Raw genomic sequence first — 12,827 nt, forward strand, 5'->3', positions numbered from 1 at the left:
TTTAAAGTATTCTTCCCTAACACATTAATATGACTCACATGACAGATTCTTAAGGCGTGTCTGTGCTGTTGCTAGCCCCTCCCCCACCAGCCCAGGATCCACTGCAGCAATACCCTCCCCCACCCCCCAAATCCCATTTAGGGTTCACCCCCTGTGGGGTCCTCTGGTCACTGACCTCTAAATCATGATGAAGCCACTGTTTTTTCTTCATTGTTGTTTTATGAATTGCATACCTATTCTTGACCCTCTTCGGATAGAGAACACCTGTCTTCTCTACTCTCTGAAGGATGTAAAACATTCAGTGAGCGGAAGGTGTGGGCTGCTCTACACTTTCGTTAAGGCTAAGCGAAGAGGCAGGAGGCAGAGCCCACCTCCTCAAACTTCATCAGGGAGGAAATGGGCTTTTGGGGGCACGTGATATCGCTTTGTCAACAAGAGCTGCAGAGCACTGGTGACCTTTCAGAAGCCAGAGGAAGCAATCAGTAAGAGCTGAACTCACTCCTCCTTTTCCCTAAGCACAAGCCCTGAGTTACCTGAAACCCATGCCCCCAACACAGGACACAGAAAAGACATCACTATTATTAGAGAATCATTTATTGGGGAGAATTAATATTCTCCACGAGAAGGAATTATTTTGTGGTGGGAAATTTTCCGCTCTCGAAACGCTGGAAAAGCGTTTTCTGTTGACGTAGAGACGGATCCCTAAACATAGTGCCTTTAGCAGTGGTGAGAACAGCTGGAGGCCCCTGGGCCGGCTTGACGCCTGCAGGTGGAGCTTGGATGGGGCACATGCTCCCTGCGGGGCACAGATAAGGGACGCTTCTGATCCAATAGCTGATCTTTAAACGCCACGACTTTCTGAGGGTGTCCTTTCTGGTCTCTGATCCATCTAGAACATGTAGGATAATTCCGGCCAGCAAAGACAACTTCTTGGTGGCAGGACTTGGTGTTTGGCACTTTACAGGAGGGAGCCCTGTAGTTGGAAGGATGCCCCTGGACGGGCTCTGCCTGGGCCTGCTCTTCTGCCTTCTGCTCAGTTTTCACAAACTTCCTCAGGGAAGGAAGGGGCTCTTGAGGGCGGGTGACCTCTGTTGCACACCGCTGCCCCAGTTTCTCCACTGGGAACTTCCCAGGGACCGTCCTGGTCTTCTGAGCCGTGGTGGTCCCAGTAACGGCAGCTCTCCCTTTAACCAGGCCTCTGCTCTGTGCAGATGATATGGGGCGGCCCTTTTCCGGGGGATGTTCTTGCTTTTTGCCTTTTGTCCCAGGACGAAGCCATTGAAAAATGTCGTTCATCTTTTTTCTGAACAGACTTTCAGGAGGAGGCTGTGCCTTCTGTGATGAGGTCTGGGAAGACTTGCTCCCAAGCGTCTCCTCTGATGCTGTGATCTGAGTAGGGAAACTCTTTCTTGTAGGTTGGGATGTCCCCAACCCTGCATCCCCTCCACCAAGCTCTTCTTTGTTGGGGCCTGGAGGGCTCAGTCTCATTGTAGCTGGTGGGAATTTCTTATCCTCGGACCTCTTTAGGTCTTTCTTAGGGACCCAAGGCTCCTGCCGCTGCTGCCTGCTGATCCCACTGTCCTCCAGATGGACACGCAGCACCTGGGAAGCTCCCATGTCCCCACTGGAGACACCGTGGGCATGAGTCAGTGAGGCCTTGTAAGTCAAGCTCTCTGAGGCAGGGGACCTGTCAGTGTCTTGGCCTTGGACCTGGCTCTGATTCCTCTTCTCTAGTTTTGACTTTAATTCCCCAAACAGATGTTCCTTAAGATCCGATGACTTTGGGTCTTGGGGAACTTGTCTTTTTGGTGCAGGGCTTTCAATGGTCCCAGTAATTTCTATTTTACTGTGATTCTCACGTATCATTTGGGAGCTTCCTGGCTTGCTGGTTGTCAACACACTACCAGTTTTTGACTGCAGAGCATTGAGCTCCTTGGCCCTGAATATGTCCCTGGCCGTGTTGTACATGGAAAAGGGTTCCGACTTCATCTTTTTGTCCTGTCGCCCTTCTCTTCTATCACTGGAACTCACTCTCTCATCTTTTGTCTCAGGTTTGGCACCAGCTTGCCTTGCAGGCAGCTCTGGGGGACATCTGTTGCCTAGTTGAGTAAATTTCTGACTCGTTTTGCCTGTGATGCCACATGTGACAGGCAGATGAGTCTGCCTGGCACCCTTACTCCTCTGAACAACCTCTGCAATCTCTTGGTTGATACCAGAGGGTGATTGTCTCGGCACCCCTTGTCCTTCCCTGCCCATAGGTGATGTAGCAGGGCAAAGACGATCCAGGGCCAGGGCTGAATTTGTTGTTTCCGCTTTTTCTTGAAGAACAGATTTAGAGCTTCCTCTATGGGGCTCGAAGCCCTCGGATTTGGAGTCGACTTCCAAAGTTGGGTTATTTGAGGGGGGACAGTAGAAATAGGGCAAGGACTGGGATGCAGCATCTTCCAATTTAAACGCCTGTATGGATTCAAGGACCCTGCAGGGCAGGCCCCACTCCATCCTCATACGGAAACTTTTAATATGGGTTTCCATCATCTGTTGTGCACTGGAATCAATGAAGCAAAGCTCCTGGAAGGTATTCAGGGAGGAGTCCCCACCCACTGAAGGTGGCAAACTCCTCTGAGTTATTTGGGTGCGGGGTTTGTCAGAAAGCAGCAATGTCTGCTTGCTAGCATGCCATGAACTGCGCACCGTCCCAGGGAGCCGAGCCTCACTGATTTCCTCAAACTTCTTGCTCAAATGTGCTTTCAGGACATTTTCAAGTTGTTTCTGATCTAGACTTTCCTCCAAGGCCCTTGAAGCTTTCCCTGACAGACTTGCCATGTGACTATTTAGGTCTTTCTCAGAGTCATATGCCGGATCCTTATCTGAAGAGCTCTCTGGGTCACTCAACAGATGAGCTTTTGGGCCGTTCTCTGGGCTATGCCCCTGATCCTTCCCCATCTCCTTCTCTACCTGAAGCAGTTCTGAACCCCTCTCATGGAAGCTTTTGGATTGGCTCAATCCAACATTTAGATCTTTGTTCACCGAGATCCGTGAGAGTCCACGATTGCTTTCTGACTTAGCTATCTCTGAGAAATCTCTTGGAGGCATCATCAGTGACAGACACTCACAGATCCTGCGGGGCAGGCCCCACCGGTGTTGGATGAGCCTCTTTCGAAGGTGATGTTCCAGTTTCTTCCTCAGCTCATCACTGAGAGGAAACTCTACGGGAAGGGTGGAGATGGAGGCATGGGCCTGGGAGGCCTGATGGTAAGGAAAGTTGGGAGCTGAAGAACAAAATTCTTCCTGAGATCTTTGGACTACAGAGGGGGAACCCCACAAACTTTCCTGTTGCTTCTGCAACACTTTCCATTCCAGTTGTTGAATTTCAGATGAGGTGAGAGACTCTGATTCATCCGGGGGTCTATGGTAACACACTCCACAGATCCTTATCTGGGGTAGAGGACCAGATGGTAGGATTGGGAGTGGGGATTTAAGGTGGGCCTGGGACTTGACCTGAGTGAGAGGTAGGGGCTGGGATTGGGGCAGGGTTTGAGGCAAGGGTTGGGGCTGGATCTCAGGCAAGGATGGAGGTGGGCGATGGAGAGGTACTGGGGATTCTTGGCCCATGGAGGCATTTGAGATGGTATTGAAAAGGAAGATTGTGGTGCAGTCACGTGAGTCACGGATAGCAGAGGGCAAGGACTCGCTGTGCAGAGATGGGAGACCCCAGAAGAGCTGCATACATTTTTCCTGTAAATGGTCCTCCAAGATTTTAGGATATGGGGGCTGCTCATGCATGTGCAGCTCCTTTGGTTTGCCTGCACTGCTCCAGAAAGGAAGGGAGAATGCTGAGTCACACTCATCAGCATTTGACTCTGACATTTTCCCCGAAGGATTTAGTTGGTGGCCTGGCCTAAGTTGTTTTGGAAAAGAGCCCTTCTCCTTCTCCTTTTCCTTCCACATCAGGAAATCACTCCTCTTTCGGACTTGTCTCTCCAGGAGTGCCAGGACATGAGGGCTGAGAAATGAGAGGTTACCAGGCTCTATAAGGTTAGCTGTAGGGTGTCTCTCCAGAGAGGACTCTGGAGAATGGAGGGCAAGAAACTCTCGATTAAAATCACGTGGTGCCAAGGTGGAAGGTGCTAAGAACAAGTCTTTGGCACAAGCTTGCCACCAGGATAATTCTGAAATTGACAGGCTTGAATGGTCAGTGCCTCTGATTGTTGGGACATAAGTGGACAACCCACCAGGGCTATCTGGAGATGAGTTCTCTGGAACAGACTTCAATAAGATGGAAACCGATTTAGATTGAGTCACAGTTAAAGGGTGGTCTGTCGGTGGTGAGACAGACAGGCTTGGTGGTGCGTGATGACAAGCCAGTGAGTCATTGGGATTCATTATCTGGGGCAAATTTGGTAAGGGGTTAATATCTTGGGAAAGGGTGCGGTCAAGAGAGAAGATCGTATTCAGAGAAAGGGTGCGGTCAAGAGAGAAGATCGTATTCAGAGACAGAGTGGCCTCTGGTTGGAGAATAGGACCCGTTGCCTGGGTGTCATGTGGTGGGAGAGGGGGAAGGGCAATGGGTTGGGGTGGGGAATGGTCTGCTGGGAATTTGGACTCCAAGGGAGGAATAGGCTCTGGTGGCATAGAGTGACCCGGTGGTGAGGGTGAAAGAAAGTCAGCTAAGGGTGTCATTGGGTTAGGTGAGAGAACGGAGGGGGGCGGTGGGGAAGGGTCAGGTGGAGGGGATGGTGTTAGGTCTCCTGGAGGGACTTCTGAGAAGGCAGAGGACAGAGTGAATGATGACTCAGTCCCAGAAGCTGTGGAAGCCATAGAGGACACAGAGGCAGTATCATCTTCCAGGTCCTCCAGGAACAGCAGCCGATTGATTTCAGCAGTTGTGCTATTACACACCTCACAGGAGGGGTCTGGGCATAATAGTTGACGAATGCGGGTGGTATCGAGAGGCCGGCCTAGGGGCCTGCGGGAGACAGGAAGTAGAAAACTGTAGCCAGGACCAGAACAAGGAAAGGAGGACCTGCTGGCCTGTCAGGGGAGGGGCCACCTGAAGCCTGCTGCCCCTTCACAATGCCCCACATCTATGACTTCACCATACACTCAGCAGCCCTCACCCCAAGGCGTTCATTCACATACCCGTTCCTATGGCAAACCCCTCCCATGACTACTGCAGGCTGTACTGAATCCCTGGAATTGCAGAGAACATGTCAAAGAGGGATCAGGAAAGAAAAGACTGGTCACCTTTTCAGAATAGAAATTAGCCTCCTTTTCTCCTCTGTTTCCCTCTGGTAGTTTCTCCAACCTGGGAAACCAGAAGAGTGAATTACATGTAATAAAGGTAGAAGCATAGGTGTTACACGGGAGTCCCTTTATGGGAGACCCTTGGGATATTAACGGGATATTAACTCTGAAAGCCCCAAGAATCAGTAGATGTGGTCAAACGGTCAATGATAATATTAATAAGGTTCACATGTGTTTGTTGCTTCATTTATAAAGTACTGTCACATACATTATCCCATGGGATGTTCAAAACCACCATGTGAGGAACATAGGTCAATGGTTACCTCAAAGAGGAGTCTGATCATCCAGGAAGTCAACGTAGTTTCACAAGGTCAGGACACAGAAGTTCTGACTCTTGGCGTCTCCCACGGCAACCCACTGGGCAACACCCATTGTCCAGGCCCATCACTGCTTCATGCCCAGAGCTGGGCAGAGCAGGAATCTGAGAAATGTCTCGGGTTCTGACTACCTTCCCATGAGCCTTTCCTCTGAGGCCTCTATTTTCTGAGAGGGACTCTATCTAGCGACTGACATCCTCAGAGACCATGGACCTGGGACCTCATGGAGAGGACAGGATGTGTCACCCTTGGAGAGCTCAGGTGGGATAGGTGGAACCTTACCACTTGATGTTCCACCTTTTCTTCTCCTCTTGGCTCTGCCCTGACGCTGAGAACAAAAAGAAAAGAATGAGGAGCGAGGACTTAGTTGGCTTGCTCCTCTCTCTAGGAAACTCAGATATTCATCCAAGATTAATGTCACTCTCTATTTTTATTACTAGCACTTTGTGTGCTTTCCCTTTCTGAATTTCTAAAGGTGATAAGATACTTTCAATTTTTCCTTCTTTGAAAAACTCGAAGGAGGATTTTTGGCTAGAGTCCACACTTGATATTCTCAGTCAGAAGTCCTCTGCTCAAGGAGGGCATAGACTCTGAGGCCCCCAGTCACATCTGTGCTTCCTCAGATAGGACCCTGTATCCTGGGACAGAGCTCACACTCCAGTGTCTGCTCAGAGGCTCAGCCCTGCTCTCCTGATCTGCCCAATACAAAGGACGGTTTGGTCGAATGACGCCCGTCATGGGAATGTGACTCGTGATCCAGTGTTGGGAACAGTGTTCTCCTACACAGAACCCAAACTCTCTAAATAACCTAATGCAGGGCCGTGAAATCACTGATGGGATTTTATCCGGGAATCCTCCACCACACCCAGATGGTCTGTGAGTTTTAAATGGGAAACAGTCCCAGCTGAACCCCTAGTCCTGCCTGGCCTATTCCCCTAGAAGGATGATGTTCTATCCTCTATTCAGACTTGCCATCTTAGGAGTCTCTCTGGACCAACTCATTTAAAAATGTGGGACTAGAAATGGAAACAACAATAAAAAATCCCTGTTGGTGGCTTGCCCAGGGATCCTTACCTTTTGGTAGATTTTGGTTTTCCACAAGGTTGGTAAAGATGGAATCCCCACCAGGAAGCACAGGAACAGAAGAAGCAACCACAACCCACACACGATGCTGAGGTTATAGTCACTATCTAAGAATGTTGAGCAGATGCTCAAAAACAACTCCATATGGCTATTCAGAAATGAGAGAACATTCCATTGACTGAACTCCATTTTCTGAATCGCAAGGCTGCCTGAGGCAACTGAGCTCTGAGAGTGTCCGCACTTGCCTATAATCCCAGGCCTGCATCACAGAGCACTGAAGAGTCACAAAGGGTTTCAGAGGGTGGGGGAGGGGACATGAAGAGGGTGTGCCCATGGCCCCTTCCTCCCACCAGCCCAGCTGATCTCTCCATCCATCCTGGGCTCTCCAGGTCCCTCTGCCCTACCCTGCCATCCTATTTTCCAACTCTGTCCGTTCATGAAATCATACAATTACATTAATGAAATTTTCTGCCTGTTCCACCTGTACTCCAGATATTACCTGGGCCCCCTTTACTGTTTGGAGAGCTTGACTTTGGTTTCACCAATTCCACTGCCTCGAAAGTCTGAAATGCTCCCTGGAATTTTTGCTTGTACCCAGACATTTACACTCAGAATCATATATGTCCTCAAATCCATCTTTCCTTTAGAATGTTTTTGCCTTACATGAACCCTGATATAGAACTTAAAGTTCTTCTTTACTCATTTGGTTTTGTGAATGTTGAATAACAAATTTTAGTTTTTTGCTTCAGTCAGCCTTTACCATCTTCAGCCAGTGGGGCTGACTCAAATAATTGAAATGAGTAATTCATTATTCAACACTCACAAGACTAAAATCAGTACAGGCGTACCTCACTTAATGAAAGGGAAATGTTTAGAGAAATGCATCATTAGGCACTTTCACTGTTGTGTGAACATCACACAGTGTACTTACACAAACCTAAGTGGTAGAGCCTACTACACACCTAGGCTATGTGGTGCTACCCGTATGGGACCACTGTCATATATGTGGTCCATCAGTGACCGAAACATCGTTAATATTGTTACGTGGTGCGTGACTGTGGTGGATGACAATGACAAAACGGAATACCATTTTCAAGGCTTCTAAAATGGAGCTGGGAGGCCATTAAGGAAGTGGGGCTTATGCTTGTACACCACATCCACCACCAGATGTTAACTGAACTTTTGAGCTTTACCTGACAGCAGAGGTCACATCTTGAAGTGTTTCCTCATTCCAAGAAGGGACAGTCTGCCTAGGACCAACTATGTTCTGGCAAGTCAGCTCACCCCATGCCAGAACCAGTCAGTAACTGTTCACTGTAGACCTTTGTAAGCCTGTGTCCTTTCCTTTTATCTACCCCTGCCTCCTTTGTCTTCCTAGGAGCACATTTGAGCTTCTACTCGAATCTACATCTCCTGAATTGCAATTCTTGAGACCCCAAATAAACTTTTTGGTTCTTTTGCAGTTTATGCCTCTTATTTGCTGACTTTATATGGTGACAGAAGTGGGATCCCTAGCTACTGACCTTCAATTCTGGTGCCACTTCACAGACACAAGCAAGGTGCCTGCAAAGAATCTTTTGTGCTCTGTCGTCTCCTCCTGGTGGCTCTGGTTCCTGGTGGTAAGTCCTCCTGGGCCTGGACCTCCCATTTTTGGTAGAGGTCCAGACTCTTTCTGTAGGCGTCCTTTGATACTGGTTCTGGCCATCCTTCCGTTGTCAGCTTTGTTAGAAACTTCTGTTTCTTTCACTCCTTTTTTGGGCCTTTGATCCTTTGGTAAGTTCATACAGATGAGAAATCCATTTTCTAAGAGGACCACCAAAGAACAGCCCCACTCTGGGACTCCTGCTGGTTTTGTCTTTAAAGAATACAGACCTTCTACATGTAGATTTTTGTTCCACTGGGCTCAGATTACTCAGGGTGATTTAAGGCTTCACTGGCCTAAATGGGGCTCCTTTGAAATTCCTAAATTGGTTTACCTGTGCAGTCAATTGGAAAAAGCCTATCAAACCAAACAAGTAAAATGGGAAACTTTTTAACATTGGTATCTTGAGGCCTCTAAATGAAACACTGAAAAGGACACTTCCTTGCAAGCCATAACAATGTCATAACTAAGAATTTCAAATGATTAAATGTAAATGCCATCGATAAAAGAATATTAACTCCTCCTGTATTCGTCAGGGTTCTCTGGAGAACCAAGGAGATTATCTATATATAATATATATTAATATTGCTATATAATAGAATATATAATCCATTGTATCTATATTTAAATTCATTTATTTAGTTCTATAAATTACATATATACACTCAAAATTTATATATGAAAGAAACTTTGGCCTCACCCCTAACTGTCTAAAAGAATTTAAGACAGAAGGCCTGTTCCAGGAAGGAGCTGTCAACGTAGGGAACTCTAGATGTGGTAGAGAAGAAGGTACCTAGCCGGGCCCATTTTACACAAGTTCTCTCTCATTTGTTTAGAGATGGCCCAGCAAACATTTGGTTTTCTGTCTCCTTGTGAATTGGCTTCCTCCTCTTTGAAGTCCCAAACCATGACCCCCAACCCCGCGCCTTTGTAAAATATCTAAACCCTAACCATAGGCCTGGCAGACACGCTGTGGACTGAGCAGCAGCATGAAGACCAGGGTCAACCTGATGACATTGTGGGTGGGACTACTGGCTGTTTGTCCACATCCTTGTCCTGGGTGCCCAGGAAGGCAGTCACCCAGCAACTTGCAGTGAGGTGTGGCGTGTGACTATGTTTCAGCCAATGCAATGGGAGTGGAAGTGGTGTGTGCCATTTCCAGGTTGGAACTTTTGAAAGCAGGTGTGTCTTCTCCGTGTTCCTTCTTTCTCCTTGTGCAGATTGGTTGCAGACAATGATACAGGCGTCAGGAATGGCGGAGCCAAGAGACGGGAATTCATGGGTGACTGACACACCCTGTGGAAGAGAACCACCTGCCCAACGCGAAACCCACCTTGGCCTGTAAGGTAATCACACATAAATTTCTACTCTCTGGTTATTCTTTTTCGGGATCTGCTTGTTATTTTCTTAACTATTATGGAAATATTTCAAATATGCAGAAGAGTACATAGTATGACCTCTATCTCCGGCCCCAATACCCAGAAAGAACAGACGTTCAATTCTGCCCTATTTGCTTCCGATGTTGCATTCATTTGCTGGGGCTGCCATGACAAAATGCCACACGTAGGGTGGCTTAAACAATAGAAATTTATTTTCTCACGGTTCTGGAGGCTGAAGTTCAAGATCAAGGCATTGGCCGGTATAGTCTCTTCTGAGGCCTCTCTCCCCGGCCACTTCTCCCTGTGTCCTCACACGGTCTTCCCTCTGTGTGTGTCTGAGTTCTAATCTTCTCTTCTTACGTGACTATCAGTCACATTGGATTGGAGCCTACCCATGTGACCTCACTTGACCTTAATTACCTCTTTAGAGGCCCTCTCTCCAAATACAGCCCTATTTTGAGGTCCTGGAGTTAGGACTTCAACATATGAATTTTCAGGGACATGATTCAGCCCACAACGATATCTGTGTTTTTAAGAAGCAAAATGTTGCCGTCACACCTAAAATTCACATTTCCATCCCGTTCTCCTCCCTCTCTCATCATAGGTATCAGTATCCTAAAATTAATTACATTCTTTATGATTCCAAGAATATCCATGTGCATGGCTCCATTAACAAAAGATTACATTTTTATGCATAGTCAAGACATACATGTGTATGTCTCCATTAACAAATTCTTACATTGTTATGCACTTAAAAAATGTACAGGAACAGCATCACACTGCACATGTCCTTCTTTGATTGGCTTTGGGCTATAAATGGGGAAGGAAAAACAGCAGCCGAGGGTAAGAGAATAAATAAACGGCTTATGCATAAAAACCCAAAAGGACAGATTTCCAAGAGCGTCGCGGTTGGTGACCATGTGGAGGGTCTGGGAGAGAGGTGGTTCTGGGAGAGTGGTTACCTGGAGAGGGCGTGGAAGCTCAGTGCCCTTTCCCCATGTCTTGCCCTATGCGTCTGTTCCATCGAGCTATTCCCAAGTCATATCCTTTTCTAATAAACAGGTAATCTAGTAAGTAAGAGGTTTCTCTGAGTTCTGTGAGCCGCCCTAGCAAATTCGTCGAACCGGAGTAGAGAGTCTTGGGAACCTCCTACTGACAGCCAGTTGCTCAGAAGCATAGGCGACAACCCAGACTTGCTGTTGGCACCTGCAGTGGGGGCAGTCTTGTGGGGCTGAACCCTTAACCTGTGGGGTGTGATGCTGTCTCTGGGTACATAGTGTCAGAATCGAGTTGAATTGTAGGACACCCAGCTGGTGTCCCAAGAATTGCTTGTTGGTGTGGGGGACTCCCCCGACCCCCAACCCCACACACATTGGAATTGGTACCAGAACCCAGGAACAAACTGTGAAAGATAAGCGTCTTAGCTTGGGTTCCCATAACAAAATGCCATAGCGTGGGTGACTTAAACAACAGAAATTTATTTTCTCACCATTCTGGGGGCTGGAAGCCTGAGAGCAGGATGCCAGCATGGTCAGGTTCTGGCGAGGGCTGTCTCCTCAGCTTGCATAAGGTCCCCTTCTCACTGAGTCCTCAGATGGCAGGGTGTGTGTATGCGTGTGAAGAAACAGAAAGAGAGATCTCTTCAACTTCTGATGAGGCCACAGTCCTATCTGATTTAGGTTCCACCATTATGACTTCATTTTCACCATAATTACTTCCTAAAGACCTTGTGTCTGGACATGGTCACAACGGGGGTCAGGGCTTCCATTATATGAACTGTGGGGAGACAGAATTCAGTCCATAGCAATAAATAAAGAGCAAATAAATAGAAACAAAGGTTTGGCATTTATCTTTATCATTTCCTTTCTTCCTGACTTTACTGTCTCGCTCTTTGTCTAGCTTCTTGAGCAAGCAGCTCGTTGGTTTCTAATTTTTCTTTTTAGATAAGTATATTGAAGGTATCTTTCTTTGAAGTATTGTTTAATTCCGTCCACCAGATTTTGTCATGTAGTGCTTACAGCTATAATATTTCCTAAGTTCCATATGAGATCCCTTTCAACGCAAGGTTCTATAAGTTCCCGGCCATTATTATTATTTTCTCATCTGTCGCTCCTTTTACAAGTATGTAATGTTCCTCCTTGTCACCATGTTGGTTTTGTCTGGAGCCTTACCTCCAGATTTCTATAGATATACTTTTTTATTGACAAGTAAAGGACAAAATGAGGAAATATCTTTGCTATATATAAGCGTGGTATCAGTCTACACTCCTGGGACAGTGTAGACTTCTAATCTGTCACTTATCCACCTTTGTGAAAAGGAATTCTAATATTGGCTCACTGAAGTCATTTTGGTCAACAGCAGAGGAAATTGATAATATGTATGTTTTCATCAGTCAGATAGTCCATGTTGTGCTGTATTCACAACAAACTCCTAAGTCTCAGCTAAAAATAACCAAGGTGTATTTCTCAAACATGCTCCATGTCATCAGGGGCTGGCTCTGTATTATCCTTGCTCAGTCTGGAGGATTGAGTAGATGGCAGCTAAAAGATGCTCGATCCAACTTCTTGCACAACTGCCAGGCAGGAAAAACACACTCCCACTGTTTGCCAAAGGTTCTGTCTGGAAGAGACAACCTCACTTTTGCTCAAGTTTCATTCACCAAAGGCTCACAGAGTCACCTCTGACTTTAAGGGGCCAAGAAGATACATCCCTTCTGTGGGCCAGAGAAGAGCCGACAATATCTGGTGAACAGCAGTAATAATAACTATACACTGTGCTCTATTGTGCCTTCCAAAGCTTATTTTTGCTTTTTGTTTGTTGATTTTTCAAAAATTCCCTTCAGTTATGTGAGTTACCATAAATCCTTCTAGTCAATTTCTTTAATAAGAAAACTGAAGTTAGCCAGAGTTAGCTTCTTTCGCTTAAAAAAAAAAACTAAGGCATTAGATTTGGCGTTATAAATGTCACTGAGCGGCTTAGGAAAGTGAACTTCAGTTTACACCTTGGGCTGGTTTTGAAGAAAGGGTACACACCGATTTTTCAAGGATAAGGTTTTAATAGGAAAAGAAGCAGGGCATGGCATGAGCCAATATTTAGGTCCGA

General features: G+C 46.8%; 1 protein-coding gene and 1 long non-coding RNA gene across 44 annotated transcripts in view; one reads left to right on the plus strand and one right to left on the minus strand.

Annotated features, from left to right (window-relative positions):
- The window catches only part of LOC138922834 (olfactory receptor 2AE1-like), a 142,510-nt gene that overhangs the window by 34,688 nt on the left and 94,995 nt on the right, over positions 1 to 12,827 (plus strand). For all 43 annotated transcript variants that reach the window (XR_011435967.1, XM_070259216.1, XM_070259204.1 and 40 more), the window contains 2 exons: positions 8,168 to 8,323; positions 9,567 to 9,692. The gene's annotated coding sequence lies outside the window, so the exon portion shown is untranslated. The remainder of the gene's footprint in view (positions 1 to 8,167; positions 8,324 to 9,566; positions 9,693 to 12,827) is intronic.
- On the minus strand, positions 577 to 7,067 carry LOC138922836 (uncharacterized). Its single transcript, XR_011435974.1, has 4 exons — positions 6,696 to 7,067; positions 5,904 to 5,949; positions 5,245 to 5,305; positions 577 to 4,966 (listed from the first exon to the last, which is right to left on the minus strand). It is a non-coding gene; the product is annotated as an uncharacterized lncRNA (long non-coding RNA).

The sequence above is a fragment of the Equus caballus genome, unplaced genomic scaffold, assembly GCF_041296265.1.
Source record: "Equus caballus isolate H_3958 breed thoroughbred unplaced genomic scaffold, TB-T2T haplotype1-0000016, whole genome shotgun sequence".
Classification (NCBI taxonomy): Eukaryota; Metazoa; Chordata; class Mammalia; order Perissodactyla; family Equidae; genus Equus; species Equus caballus.